Raw genomic sequence first — 15,086 nt, forward strand, 5'->3', positions numbered from 1 at the left:
GGCAATATACTATGTGACTGCAATATACTACGTGGCTGTGCAATATACTACGTGGCTGGGCAATATACTACGTAGCTGGGCAATATACTACGTGGGTGGGCAATATACTACATGACTGGGCAATATACTACGTGGCTGGGCAATATACTACATGGCCATGCATATTCTAGAATACCCGATGCGTTAGAATCGGGCCACCATCTAGTTAAACATAAATGGCAAATTTTAAACTGTGCTTATGATAAAAAGATAGATAATGAAAGGGCATGTGTAATCAGAAATAGACATATTGATTAAATCAGGTTTTTGAGCTAAATGCATTACTTTTTTTTAATTTTGGCAATGTTTTTTTCCATATTACAATGAGAATTTAAAATAAAAATTTTAAACGTTGTCATTTTCACACACTGCGTTGAGAAACACGTGATGGTGTCTCCGCGGTGTTGGATGTTTTGGTCTCCCCGAGGCCAATCATCTGTGCCTTTATAGCCTTTTTACTAGGCACTGCTCCTAATAGCCAGATTCCTACTCCACACTGATGAGGGGCAAAAACCCCGAAACAGCTGTCTGTGGATGGATACCATGCTTGGCATAGGTGGCTTTCCTTCATAGGATGCTGCCCTTCCCGTGGTTGTTCCTTCCCGGGGAAAGGCCTGGCTATTCACTGCTTGCGTCGAGAAACACGTGATGGTGTCTCCGCAGCTTCTTTACTTGCATCTGCATATTTCCCATAAGGGATGGTGGCAGTGTTCTGGAATCACTGCGTTGAGAAACACGTGATGGTGTCTCCGCGGTGTTGGATGTTTTGGTCTCCCCGAGGCCAATCATCTGTGCCTTTATAGCCTTTTTACTAGGCACTGCTCCTAATAGCCAGATTCCTACTCCACACTGATGAGGGGCAAAAACCCCAAAACAGCTGTCTGTGGATGGATACCATGCTTGGCATAGGTGGCTTTCCTTCATAGGATGCTGCCCTTCCCGTGGTTGTTCCTTCCTGGGGAAAGGCCTGGCTATTCACTGCTTGCGTCGAGAAACACGTGATGGTGTCTCCGCAGCTTCTTTACTTGCATCTGCATATTTCCCATAAGGGATGGGGCAGTGTTCTGGAATCACTGCGTTGAGAAACACGTGATGGTGTCTCCGCGGTGTTGGATGTTTTGGTCTCCCTGAGGCCAATCATCTGTGCCTTTATATGTCATTTTCACACTGGCTGTGGGGCTACTTTAGACTTATACTTTCTATTGTTTCAATAAATCCTCATGGACATTAACAGCAACAGACCGACTCAGACACTATGATTTGTATTAATGCATCAAAATAAACCTGTGCAAAGGTCATTATGAAAGGAGAGGGGTGGGGAGGGCCGTGACATCACATATTGTGAATGGTGGATCCTGTGCAAGTGTTACCTGTCATTGCATTGCAATCCTGCCTCTGATGATAATGAAAATATAGAAAACTCTTCTTGAAAGAACATAAAGTATAACCCTAAATAAGTCTGAAAATTGCAAGATTACGAATTAAATTTTTTTATTAAAATCCGTGATATAAAAAAAATTGTGAAACATTTATGAAAAAAATAAGTTCCATAAAATTTGATATAAACAACGGATCATTCATTATTTTATTATACATTCCCTTTAATAATTGTCATTAAGTCAAGTATTTAGTCTGTTACTCAGTAATTTGAGTTACCCTATGCATGGTGCAAGATATTCTACCTTCTTTTAAATCTGATAAAGCTAGTTTTCACTACAGTGTACAGAGCTCTTTTCTAATACATTGGTAGCCAGTAACTTCAGTTTTAGTTTCTGATCTATTCAACATAACACAGCCAACAACTGCAGTACTTCATACTTTTGTTTAGCTGCGGGTCCCTTGCTCCCCAGGGTTGCCAATCGTCCAGAAATTCCTGGACAGTCCGTAAAAATAGGGCAATTGTCTCCACGCATGCATTTTTTGCTTTTTTTAAGCCGGCGAAACCTGTACAGATTATTTTTACTGTAATAACCATAATTTTGCAGTTCACAGTGAATACGGTTATAGAAAAACATACAGACTAAAGCAATGACCTGTAGAATATGTCCCTGATGTCTGTAGAGCTACATTTAGGCTTGTTCCTCTGGAGTCAGCATGTACCAAAATCTAATTAAGAACAAGAGGTATTAAAAACATGGTAAAATATTGGGTAAACCACACAAGAATATACATACAGAGTACATTACAAAGCTGTTAAAAATGTGTGTGAAATTAGGAAAAAAAATGAGTGATTCATCCAAAACTGCACTCTAGTCCATCCAAAGTAGACAATAATCTTCCTACGCTGTGACCACTTTGTAAGACTCTGTTTGACTTTTGGTAACCTGGACTTTACGTGGAAAATCAAAAATGACGTGTGTATAAATCAGCCAGAGTAGAAAGCTACAAAAATCAGTGTACAGTATATAGGATCAAAAATTCTTACTTTGATATTACTGTACATTCTATCAACCGTACATAGCAAACTATCTAAGATTTAGTGCAAGCAAATGAGTTGGTTTGCTTTCTATATACAGAGTAATGTCTATACTTCAATGTGCAAATTTTTCTGATGCTAGAGCCATAACTTTGTTGTTGTTTTTTTTCTTAATTTTTTTCTGCTGACATGCCCATATGGTGGCTAGTTTTTTTTCTGTTCGTTGTAGTTTTGAATGATACCATAAATTTTACCGTATAATGGACTGGAAAATGGGAAAAATAATTACATGTGCAGTGTGTCAGCTGTGAGCAAAGTCCAGAGATGCTGCAACCTGGGCAGCACATTTAGGCCACGCATTTAGGCTTACAGTGTCACAAGCAACTTGCAGCCAGAAATCACCTGATTACCATACATGATTACAACCTACACCAGGGGTGTCAAACTGCATTCCTCGAGGGCTGCAAACAAGTCATGTTTTCAGGATTTCCTTGTACTGCACAGGTGATAATTTAATCACCTACATACATAATGATTACAGCACCTTGTGCAATGCTAAGCAAATCTGGAAAACATGCATGGTTTGCGGCCCTCGAGGAATGCAGTTTGACACCCCTGACCTACACCATAGCAGTCTGACTTTTCCTTGTGAAGGCATCTTCATGGCGTTGCCCACATGCTCTCATCAGATTAAAAGAATGGTGCATAGTGATCCGTCCTGTACTGCAAGTGAAGTAAGTTATCACATACCAAACCTAAGACATCAAACAGTGTCTGGGTTCCTTTTTATCTAAATGGTGAAAAAAAAATTCCAAAGTCTGTAAAAAAAAAAAAAAAAAAAAAAAGCCATTTTTTGAGACCAGTAGCGTCTCCATTTTTCGGGATCTGGGGCCAGGTGAGGCTTATTTTTTGTGCGCCAATCTGACGTTATTATTGATACCATTTTGGTGTAGATATGATCTTTTGTTTGCCGTTATTACATTTTAATGCAATGTTGCAGTGACCAAAAAAACGTAAATTCTGGCATTTTGATTTTTTCTTTCTCGCTATGCCATTTACCGATTGGATTGATTTTTTTTTTTACATTGATGGATCAGCCTATTCTGAAAGCGGTGATACCAAAGATGTGTGTATTTGATTTTTATTTTGACATACACAAAAAACATTACTTTGTCCGTTGTCTCCTGCCGCCAGACAAACAATTTTCGACGGATCTGGCAAATGACGGATGAAACGTGAGGCCATCCGTGGCAATCCATCGCTAATACAAGTCTATGAGAAAAAACGGATCCGGCGGCATCAGTCACCGGATCCGTTTTTTTTTTAAATTCGACTTATTGGGACTGATGGCAAAAATCTGATGTGTGAAAGGGGCCTAATATCCCTGATTAAAAATGGTACCTTTTTTTTTTGTAGAGATTTGATATACCAGTCTAGTGCAACATACTTCAAGCCTGATTGAAGCATGGCCTCTATTGTAGACTTCTCATGAGTGGGATATTAGATTTACAGCCATACAACTAATTCTGTATGTACAATCATGCTGATGGGTTCCAATTAAACAGTAGGTCATTTTCTGATTACATATTTTCATTCAAAATATAGTACGTACCACACATTGCAATCATAATGTAGATTAAAGCAATAGCTAACCCGCTAAAGTGGCTGTAAGGGCAAGTTTTAAACTCTGACCTCTATGTATCCATGTAGCCGTATACAGGGATAGTTGCAGCATAATTTGGTGACATGCCCTCACGCTGATTTCTGTGGGTCATATCAGAGCGACTTGTAGAAAACCTTCGGAATCCACTGTCATCAATATCATTCATACAAGGAATCAAATGCATTCTCCCTCTTGATACTTCTCTTTCTAATTTTATCCAGACGTATTGTTACATTGTGAAACTAGAAATGTCCAATGGGAAAACACACATTTTGTATAGTGCAATGTAGTAATTTTTTAAATAGAAAATCTGTGCTGTACACATATTCCTTTACCAAGCAACCATTAAATTGTTACTACAAGTCGCTGCTGCGCCTATTTACATTCATGCTTGGGGTAGAACCATAAGCCTCTTTGCATGTCCAAAATAAGAGCTGTGAAAAAGAGTCTCAGAAACCCCATAAATCAATGTAACCCCACACCTGTGAGAAAATTACAGATATCAACATTACCGCCGCTATAAAACGCTTCAGTGCTAAGAACACTCTTTTCTTCATTTTTTTTTTTTTTGAGCTGGGTGCAATATAAAGCTAAAACTTTTATCTAGCTGTGTAAAAAATTGCAGTAAAAGTTATCTTATAAAACACCTGCAGTGTTATTCCTAATGTAGTAGCTAACACTACGCTTTCTATTTGTTTCCTCTTGACTTTTAAGTAACCACCATGTATATAAAATGGACACTTAATTCAGCCACATAAGTTTTAGTTTCACAAAAGGTATACTGTGTGTTTGAGGTCATCCGTTTCACAGTAAACCAAAAGGTGACATCACAGTTTGCTAAGTATGAGAATTTTCATTACTTCTCATTTAAAAAAAAAAAAATTACATTACAATTTGCCATATAGAATAATAGCAAAGACTTAGTAAGGAAATAAACAAACTGTCCTTTACTCAACTTGCTGGGGTCCAGTGCTGAATCTCATTGGCTCTGAAAGTTAGCGCTGCAGACAAAAACAAGACAATGAGCTCACTGATTGGCTGCCCTGACAGTGTGTCAGCCAATCAGTGAGCTCAGCGGCTTTGAGTGTCTTGTGACCTCTCCATTGGCAAAGCTGTTGAGGCTCACCTGTCTGCTGGGCTGTCGACATGACAGTAGAGCTACAAAGATCAACAGCTACAAGGAGCAGCCAACAAGACTCAGCGCAGGTTTTTTTTTTTTTTTTTACCACTAAGGAAAATTATAAAGACAAAACTTACAAGAAAACTTTTTTGAACTGAGGAAATAACCTTAATTGGGCTTTAGCACAGAGGCGTACACTGTTTACAAATTCCTTTATGTACAGTTCAGAAGAGGTGTCATATTCATGATATTTTACCATATAAACTGCAATTTTAAAAAGTAGATTTCCCTAAAAAGTGCCCAGTGAGATGTTTGGTGTCTAGTAACGTGCCCTCAATCAGCACTAACGTGACGTAGTGTAAAGTGCTAGGCAAGATGCTTTTTGTCAGCGCTTCACTTAACATCACTTCCGTCGTCTTTTATGATCTGAGAAGGTCTTCATCTTTAGTCTTTCCGGTGGGATGATGTATTGTCCATCACTTACCTGACAAAGCAGTCAGTGTCATCAGCGGTCATCCGACTGATTATGGAGATGCCATCACTTTCAGTCCAGTGAAGGTCATCAGAGAAACTTCAATGGTGCAAAGAGTTGAGCGGTAAAAACACCTAATTCTATAATTTCTGACATGCTTGGTCAAATTTTGAATAGTCCTGGAAAAACCCTCTTTAGCCTCTTCACGACATATAGCATAAACTTACGTCATATGTTATGTCCCCCTGTCTTTGATGCAGACTCAAAAGCCAAGACCAGATCTTTCCTTGCACATGATGGCTGATTTAATCAGCCATCACATATTTCTAACAGGCATGGGTGGAGTGGAGCTGCACATGCAGCTGTTAACCTGTTGAATCTCACTGTCAATCTCTGACAGTGGCACCAGCAGTGGGGCATGTCATTCCATGCTCCCATCAGCGCACCTGTGACTTGATTGCGCGATGCCGATGGATTATCATGAAATCCAGGGGTCTAGTGAAGGCCCTCATGTATGTCATTTCAATACTCCTGTGAGCACCAGCCCGTGGCAGTGCTACTGCATTGCTATGTATATAGCACAAGTTAGGTGATCACAGCTTCAAGTTCCCTAAGAGGACTATTAAATTGAATAAAAATTGAAAAGCAAAAGTTTTTAAAAATATGAAAAAAAAAACAAAAGTTCAAAGCTTCCCCCTTTTTTGCCCGTAAAAAAATAAAATACACATATTTAGTATTGCCGCAATCGTAAAAATATGAAATAAATCTGATCGCTAACGGGAAAAAAAAATCAAAATGTCAGAATTATTTTTTTTGGCCTTCACAACATTGCAGTAAAATGCAATAAGTAGTGATCAAAACAATGTATCTACCCCATAATGTATCAGTAAAAATGTCAGCTCAAGGTTAAAAAAATAAGCCCTCGCAGAGCCCCATATCCTGAAAAATGAAAGCGTTACGGGTCTTGGAAAATGCTGGTAAAGGCAAAAAAAAGTTTTACAAATTTCTGATTTTTTTTTTTCACTTGAATAAAAAAAACTATATATGTTTGGTATCTGTGTACTTGTACCGACCTGGAAAATCATATTGCCCGGTCAGTATTACCATGTAGTGAACATGGTAAAAAAAATAAAATAAAAGCTATTGTGGAATTTTATCCCTTTTTCTAGTATACTATGTGGTAGAATGAATGGCGTCATTCAAAAGTACAACTTGTCCCGTTTGTAGGAGTCCCAATGGGGACAGAAAATGACGACAAGCTCTGTACGGTGTTTTAGTGCTGTAAGACATAGCCTACAGTATATATAATTGAGAATCAGAGGAAACTAAGCAAACACATGGAGAACATACCATACAAGCTCCATGTAGATGTCCTTGGAATCCCAGTACTAACCACTGAGCCACCATGCTGTCCCTGTGTCTAAATTCTACTGCCATTAATTTTCTCATTGAACATTTTAATTGTGATTTATGAGCTCCATTGATCCTTTGGACCAAGTGAATCTGACTTCGAATAATACAAGCTCTTATACAGTGTTGGCACCCTTGAAATTATTCCAGAAAATAAAGTATTTCACCCATCACACAACAATTTTGTCCTAGCCATTTTTGGGGTCTTCTGTGAAATTATGTCCAATTTGCCTTTTTATCTCAGTTTTTTTAATGTTCTTCCAGTAAACACAAAAGAAATAACCACGTGTATAGAAAAACATGTGTAATTGCAATAATTTTCGGGGAGAAATACTTCCTTTTCTGGAACAATTTCAAGGGCGCCAACACTTTCGGTCATGACTGTATACTTATTGGAAGTCATTTTCTCTATACATTCCTATGAAAGCTATGCTCTTAGTCTTGCATGGAGAGAAAAATGAATGGCACTATTATTTATCTTATTCACATAACAAATGAGGGAATATTGTTTCCGGAGAGCTTCTTCAATGTGAGCTTAGTGATTTCTATATATTTTCCTTAATTGGGTTATCTGGTCATTTTACGATTGCCTAGTTAGTTCATAGCCCGAGACTTCGACTGGACTGTTTTTGTCCTACAATATTTTTTTTTTGACTTTTGAAAATCTATATTTTCTCCGAGAGCCACCCATCTTGAGCTCCGTCTGTGGTTTGTAGCTATTGGAATCTAGAGTAGCAGCTGGGAAAAAAGCTGAATATTTGCTATGGACCTACACCCTGGCCTGAATGATGAAGTTGCTGCAGCTTTTTGTAACTTTTGTATGTGTTGTAAGGGGGGACCTACTCGATCCAAAGCCAAGTTATTGTGCTAAGAAGCAGGGAAACCTGAGAAGGAGACACAGCTTTCCTGCAAGTAACAGATGGTTACTGTTTAAGTAAAGGCATAACCCTGTCCCTACACCACATGCAATGCTTGGGGGGAGGAGGTTTCGGTTAGAGGGAACCACTGATTGGAGCATTCTCATATCCTACTTAATCATAGTCATATGGGAGGCTTTTTCAAGCATAGAGAGAGATGGCTGTTGAAATTTGTAGCGTGCTGGAATCTTGCAAGGAAGCCGTGCAGTGTGGTAAGTTTCTGCGGTGTGTTCTGTGATTTAATGAATAGCGCCTTTCCATTTCTGCCAACCCTGCAGAAAATGTGGTCAAGGGATTTATTATGGAACATACCAAAGGTTGGCACATAGCTAATTACACCTAACTGAAAGCCGTGATCCAGAGAAAAGGAGCATTTATTCTTCACACTCACATGACTGGCAGCTTTCCCCATACAGATAGTTGTTTCCATAGATTAGAGATAAAGGTGATGTTCTGATATCATGGGGCTGTTTTACTCCTAAACCTCGTATTCTCGCTCGTTACCTATGTCTATATAGCGTTTGTTCTAGCGTATTGATAAATAGTTTGTATTATTGTTTTCTCCACTCAGATTCATTTCGCACATTGATATTGATAGCATTTCATTAATGAGTACTATGCATATAGTGAACACGGATCGCTTGTAAATTAATTTAGATTTTTGGATTCTGATTCTAAATTTGAGATTTTTAAGAAAAGTGGATATTTAGGATGTTTTGATGACTGATAACTGGGAAAATGTGTCCGTACATAAAGGGTCTTTCTTCTGGCCTATGTGGGTGATTGCTGCGGTGGCGTTCATGGCACAGTGCTCAAACGTTTTAATGTATTATCCAATTACTAGAGCACAAACAATCTATCCAGAGGCCCCGTATCAGGCATTACACCTTGTTCCTCTGGAAGAAAACAAGAGCAGGACTATGTAACTGTAGTCTACAGAGATTCTGGACACAAAAGTCAGCATCAATTACTCCCTTCAATTTCCTGTTGTTTATCACTATTCAGCCCCTTCAGGTGTGCCTTTCTGGGAAGATCTTGAGAACTTTTTACATGTGATATATACATGAGGCAGGTAGTATTTTTTTTTTTACTTCAGTACATAAGTGAACTTGTAGTTTTATGAACTAATATTCTGTTGCAATTATTTACGTCATATTTGTTTATTTTCATTGATGTTTCAGTACGTTACACCTTTGAATAATATCATGATGGGTTTCTTTTTGCTCTCCTTCCTTATTTTTCAGTTTGTACAGTGTAAACAATGCCAGTGACAACCTGGAAACTGTCCACTGTCTGCTGTCGATTGATCGGTTACTCTCATTCTGCTTCTTTTATGTTTAGTACTTTCAAGGGATGGTCTGAAAGTAGCATTTACTGTAATCCTAAATTTCTATCTATTTAATGTGATAATTTGACCTTCATTTTTATATAATTTAATTATTTAATCATAAAAAGTCCCTATTGTTCCCACACTACTACATTTTAATTTTTTTGCACTACTTCCTTTGTGATGATGCTTTGCTTGAGAATTCCAATGTATGCTGGGATACTCAAATGAGTCCTGATCAGGGGCAGAGGCTGCAGTTGCTGCCCCCACCCTGAAATGGAGTCATGGTTCACGGCTGTTTCTGGGGCTAGGCTGTCCCTGCCATACTGAGTATGCGTAAGTGGTCCATTCCAATGGATGCTCAATAAGAGCTTGTCACTGTGCAATATTCTTCTCTCTCTGGCTCTGATGAGAAGTGATGAGTTGGCAAGAGAGCATATGGTCAGTAAAGAGAGAACGAGCGGGCAGACATCAGAGCCACCCCTGCATGTGATGGGGACCACCCCTTTAAGTGCACATTGATGTGCTTCTATAAGTGTGCATCTCTATCATTTTGCTAGAATTAGATGTTCATATGGCAGTTTGGAAATCTTCAGTATTCATGTGTTAGTAAGCATCATCTATTAATGTAATTGAGCAAACAAGCATTTTCTTGAACCTGTCACCCCCAAAATCAATGGTGAGGTAAGCTCACCGTCATCAGGGGCTTATCTACAGCATTCTGTAATACTGTAGATAAGCCCCTGATGTAACCTGAAAGAGGAGAAAAAGAGGTTAGATTATACTCGCCCAGGGGCGGTCCCGCTGCGGTCTGGTCAAATGGGTGTCTCAGGTCCGCTCCGGCGCCTCCCATCTTCATTCCATGACGTCCTCTTCTGGTATTCACGCCGCGGCTCTGGCTCCGGTGTACTTTGTCTGCCCTGTTGAGGGCAGAGGAAAGTACTACAGTTCGCAGGCGCCGCAAAAGTCAGAGAGGCTCGGCGCCTGCTTACTGCAGTACTTTGCTCTGCCCTCAACAGGGCAGACAAAGTACGCCGGAGCCGCGGCGTGAAGACCAGAAGAGGACGTCATGGAATGAAGATGGGAGGCGCCGGAGCGGACTGGAGACAACCATTTGACCAGACCGCAGCGGGACCGCCCCTGGGTGAGTATAATCTAACCTCTTTTTCTCCTCTTTCAGGTTACATCGGGGGCTTATCTACAGTATTACATAATGCTGTAGATAAGCCCCTGATGACAGTGAGCTTACCTCACCATCGATTTTGGGGGTGACAGGTTCCCTTTAACCCTTTCCCGACCTTTGACGCAGCATATGCATCATGAAAACCTTTGCCAATCCGACCTGTGACGCAGCATATGGATGCAGCATGTGCGTCATGGTCGGATCACACTCCTGCAGGCCGGGTGAAAGGGTTAACTGTAATTTCACCCAACCTTCAGGGACAGGGGGAGTGGTACTTGAGCCCAGGGGGGTGGATTCGCCCCCCCCCCGTGGCTACGATCGCTCTGATTGGCTGTTGAAAGTGATGTTTCACTTTCAATCAGAGCGATAGTAATATTTCACCAATGAAAATTGGCAAAATATTACAATCCAGCCATGACCGATGCTGCAATAGCATCAGCCATGGCTGGAGATCGCGATCTGCCCCCTCCACCACCACCGATCTCCTCCCCTCCATCCTCCGTCCTGTCATTGCTGTCCTCCGCTCCCCTCTGTCCTCCTGTCCGCTCCCCACGTAGTCCGATCACCCCCCACTGTCCAATTTACCCCCCTCATACTTACTCGATCTCCGGTGTCCCTCCCGATGTCCGTCCGTCTGCTCTATGGGCGCCACCATCTTCCAAAATGCACAGTGCGCCCGCCGAATCGGCCGGCAGATTCGTTACAGGTACATTTGGATCGCTGTGATAGCTTCTATCACAGCGATCAAAATAAGAAAAGTAATAAATAAACCCCCTCTTTATCACCCCCATAGGTAGGGACAATAATAAAATAAATAAATATTTTTTTTTCCCTTAGGGTTAGGGCTAGGGTTAGGGCTAGAATTAGGGTTAGGGTTAGAATTAGGCTATGTGCACATTGTGCGGAGTTGGCTGCGGATCTGCAGCGGATTGTCCACTGCGGATTCGTAGCAGTTTTCCATCTGGTTTACAGTACCATGTAAACCTATGGAAAACCAAATCCGCTGTGCCCATGGTGCGGAAAATACCATGCCGAAACGCTGTGCTGTATTTTCCGTAGCATGTCAATTCTTTGTGCGGATTCCGCAGCGTTTTACACCTGTTCCTCAATATGAATCCGCTGGTGAAATCTGCACAAAAAACACTGGAAATCTGCAGTAAATCCGCAGGTAAAACGCAAAGCCTTTTACCTGCGGATTTTTCAAAAATGGTGCGGAAAAATGTCACACGAATCCGCAACGTGGGCACATAGCCTTAGGGTTGGAATTAGCGTTAGGGTTGGAATTAGGGCTAGGGTTGGAAATAGGGTTAAGATTAGGCTGTGGTTAGGGTTATGGCTAGGGTTAGGGTTGGGATTAGGGTTAGGATTAGGGTTAGGGTTGGGATTAGGGATGAGTTGGGGTTAGTGTTGTGGTCAATGGTGTGTTGGGGTTAGGGTTGTGATTAGGGGTGTGTTGGGGTTAGGGTTGTGATTAGGGGTGTGTTGGGGTTAGGGTTGTGATTAGGGTTATGGCTAGAGTTGGGGTTAGGGGTGTGTTGGGGTTAGTGTTGGAGTTAGAATTGAGGGGTTTCCACTGCTTAGGCACATCAGGGGTCTCCAAACGCAACATGGCGCAACCATTGATTCCAGCCAATCTTGTATTCAAAAAGTCAAATGCTGCTCCCTCACTTCCGAGCCCCGACATGCGCCCAAACAGTGGTTTACCCCTACATATGGGGTACCAGCATACTCAGGACAAACTGGGCCACAATTATTGGGGTCCAATTTCTCTTGTTACCCTTGTGAAAATAACAAATTGCTTGCTAAAACATAATTTTTGAGGAAAGAAAAATGAATTTTTATTTTGACGGCTCTGCGTTGTAAACTTCTGTGAAGCACTTGGGGGTTCAAAGTTCCTTGGGGGGTCTAGTTTCCAAAATGGGGTCACTTGTGGGGGGTTCTATTGTTTAGGCATATCAGGGGCTCTGCAAATGCAACGTGATGCCCGCAGACCATTCCATCAAAGTCTGCATTTCAAAAGTCACTACTTACCTTCCGAGCCCCGACGTGTGCCCAAACAGGGGTTCCCCCCCACATATGGGGCATTAGCGTACTCGGGACAAACTGTACAACAACTTTTGGGGTCCAATTTCTCCTGTTACTCTTGTGAAAATAAAAAATTGCGGGCTAAAAAATAATTTTTGAGGAAAGAAAAATTATTTTTTATTTTTACGGCTCTGCGTTATAAACCTCTGTGAAGCACTTGGGGGTTTAAAGTGGTCACCGCACATCTAGATTAGTTCCATGGGAAGTCTAGTTTCCAAAATGGGATCACATGTGGGGGATCTCCAATGTTTAGGCACACAGGGGCTCTCTAAACGTGACATGGTGCCGAGCCCTGCCGTGTGCCCAAACAGTGGTTTACCCCCACATATGAGGTATCAGTGTACTCATGAGAAATTGCCCAATAAATTTTAGGATTCAATTTATCCTGTTGCCCATGTAGAAATGAACAAATTAAATGAAATTTTTTGTAAAAAAAAAATACTTTTTCATTTTTTCGGATCAATTTGTGAACCACCTGGGGGTTCAAAATGCTCACTATGCATCTAGATAATTTCCATGGGTGGTCTAGTTTCCAAAATGGGGTAACATGTTGGGGAGCTCCAATGTTTAAGCACATAGGGGCTCTCCAAACGCGACATTGTGTCCGCTAACGATTGGAGCTAATTTTTCATTCAAAAGTTAAATTGCGCTCCTTCCCTTCCGAGCCTTGCCGTGTGCACAAACAGTGGTTTGTGACCACATATGAGGTATCGGTGTACTCAGGAGAAATTTCCCACACATTTTAGGATCCATTTTATCCTGTTACCCATGTGAAAATGAAAAAATTGAGGCTAAAAGAAATTTTTTGTGAAAAAAAAAGTACTTTTTCATTTTAACGGATCAATTTGTGAAGCACCTGGGGGGTCTTCATGTGGTACTATGGTTAGGTATTCATAATGCAGACTGCTGACAGGTCACTGATCCCTTCTTGACCTGCTCTCTAGTTTGCATAATGAATATCTGTATATACTTTTAAAAAAAACGCTTCTGCAGGCAGGTGCCAGCACTGCAGCATAATCACATGTTTAGTGTTCCAATGATACATTTTATTCATATTATTCAGCTTGGAGGAAAAATAAATACAATAATTTTTAAGTATATACAGATATTCATTATTGAAACTAGGGGGCCAGTGAGGAATTAGTGACCTGTCTGCATTATGAATATATAATCAGAGCATCGCATACCCCAGCCTCACCTTAGGGCACAAGCATATCATTAGCACAAAATTGAAAATAAAGATTAAAGAACAACCGTAAGACGGATTTAATCAACCAAGGTATCATTTTAATCAGTATAACGGTGTCAACCTTGACAGTGTGTGTAGGTTACTGTGCACAATCCTGCTGACAGGTTCCCTTAAGGTAAATTAGTATTTTTCTGAGAACTCCTTTAAAGGAAATCTGTCAGCAAGGTTTTTTCTGTGTAATCTGAGGACACCATGATGTAGGGATTGAGAGCCTGATTTCAATGATGTGTCACTTACTAGGCTGTGTGTTGCTGTTGCAATAAAATCAGTGTATTATCACTACAGGACAAGGTGTCTTGTGCCTCCTAGTCAACTGCTCTACGTAACACCACCCCCACCACTGATTAACAGCTTTCTTACAAAGTACAGTATAAACAGAAAGTCACCAGTCAGTCATGTGGGCGGAGTTATACAGAGCTCAGCATTTAGAGAACTGCTAGATCTGCAGCACAGAAAACAGTGATTGTATAAAAATGACAGAATGCAGACCAGCAAGCGACACATCATTGGAATCCTGGTCTCGGCAGCATTACTTCCCTAGAAGAACCTTCACCGAGTTCCCCCGGTCTGTTATTTACTAGGCCTGCAGTGGTGAAGTACTCGTCATGCACATGTCAACTGTAACTAATCACTAAACACATCAGTCTCAGGCAAGCAAAACCACTAAGGCTATGTGCCCGCGATCGGGAAGTAGCAGCGCTTTGGAGCTATGATCGGATCCAACCAGCCAGTAAATTAAATCAGAAATTCTTTCCACAAAAAATGGTACATTAAAACACACAATTGTTTCACCCAGTCCAGGTACTAAGCACGTGGAAATAGGCTGGCATCATGCAGCACACAGTGTAGTAATACAGTGCAGAGAGCTGACGAGATGATGGACAGATATGCACTAAACACTTTTCCTGCCATGTAAGCTCAAGATTTGTTTTTCTTTCAGTATGACAGAATAATATTTAGGATGTGATAGGAGTCCTCAGTAATTGGACCCACTCCGAAAAAAGTAGCAATTTGTACCAGATGCTGCAATCTGCTTTATTTCTCACATTTCGAAGAACAGTCTCTTAGTTGTAATGAAGAATACATCTGCATTAATAAATCTTAGGATGTTCTGAATTTCAAGTTACAATTTACCTTTTTACCTATACAATGCAGAATGACATTTACAGCAATTTCCTAATCAACTTATAAGGTGAATTGCACAA

General features: G+C 40.8%; 1 protein-coding gene across 15 annotated transcripts in view; it reads left to right on the forward strand.

Moving 5' to 3' along the window:
- Nucleotides 1–15,086, forward strand: part of BMPR1B (bone morphogenetic protein receptor type 1B) — an 899,743-nt gene that overhangs the window by 253,480 nt on the left and 631,177 nt on the right. For 7 of the 15 annotated variants that reach the window (XM_069743590.1, XM_069743598.1, XM_069743596.1 and 4 more), the window contains exon 1: nt 8,192–8,249. The exons of 1 other annotated variant lie outside the window; for it this stretch is intronic. The gene's annotated coding sequence lies outside the window, so the exon portion shown is untranslated. Of the gene's footprint in view, nt 1–8,182; nt 8,250–15,086 lie in introns of those variants that run through there. 7 more of the 15 variants (XM_069743585.1, XM_069743593.1, XM_069743600.1 and 4 more) reach the window with 3 other exon arrangements.

This window comes from Ranitomeya imitator, chromosome 1 (assembly GCF_032444005.1).
Source record: "Ranitomeya imitator isolate aRanImi1 chromosome 1, aRanImi1.pri, whole genome shotgun sequence".
NCBI classification, from domain to species: Eukaryota; Metazoa; Chordata; class Amphibia; order Anura; family Dendrobatidae; genus Ranitomeya; species Ranitomeya imitator.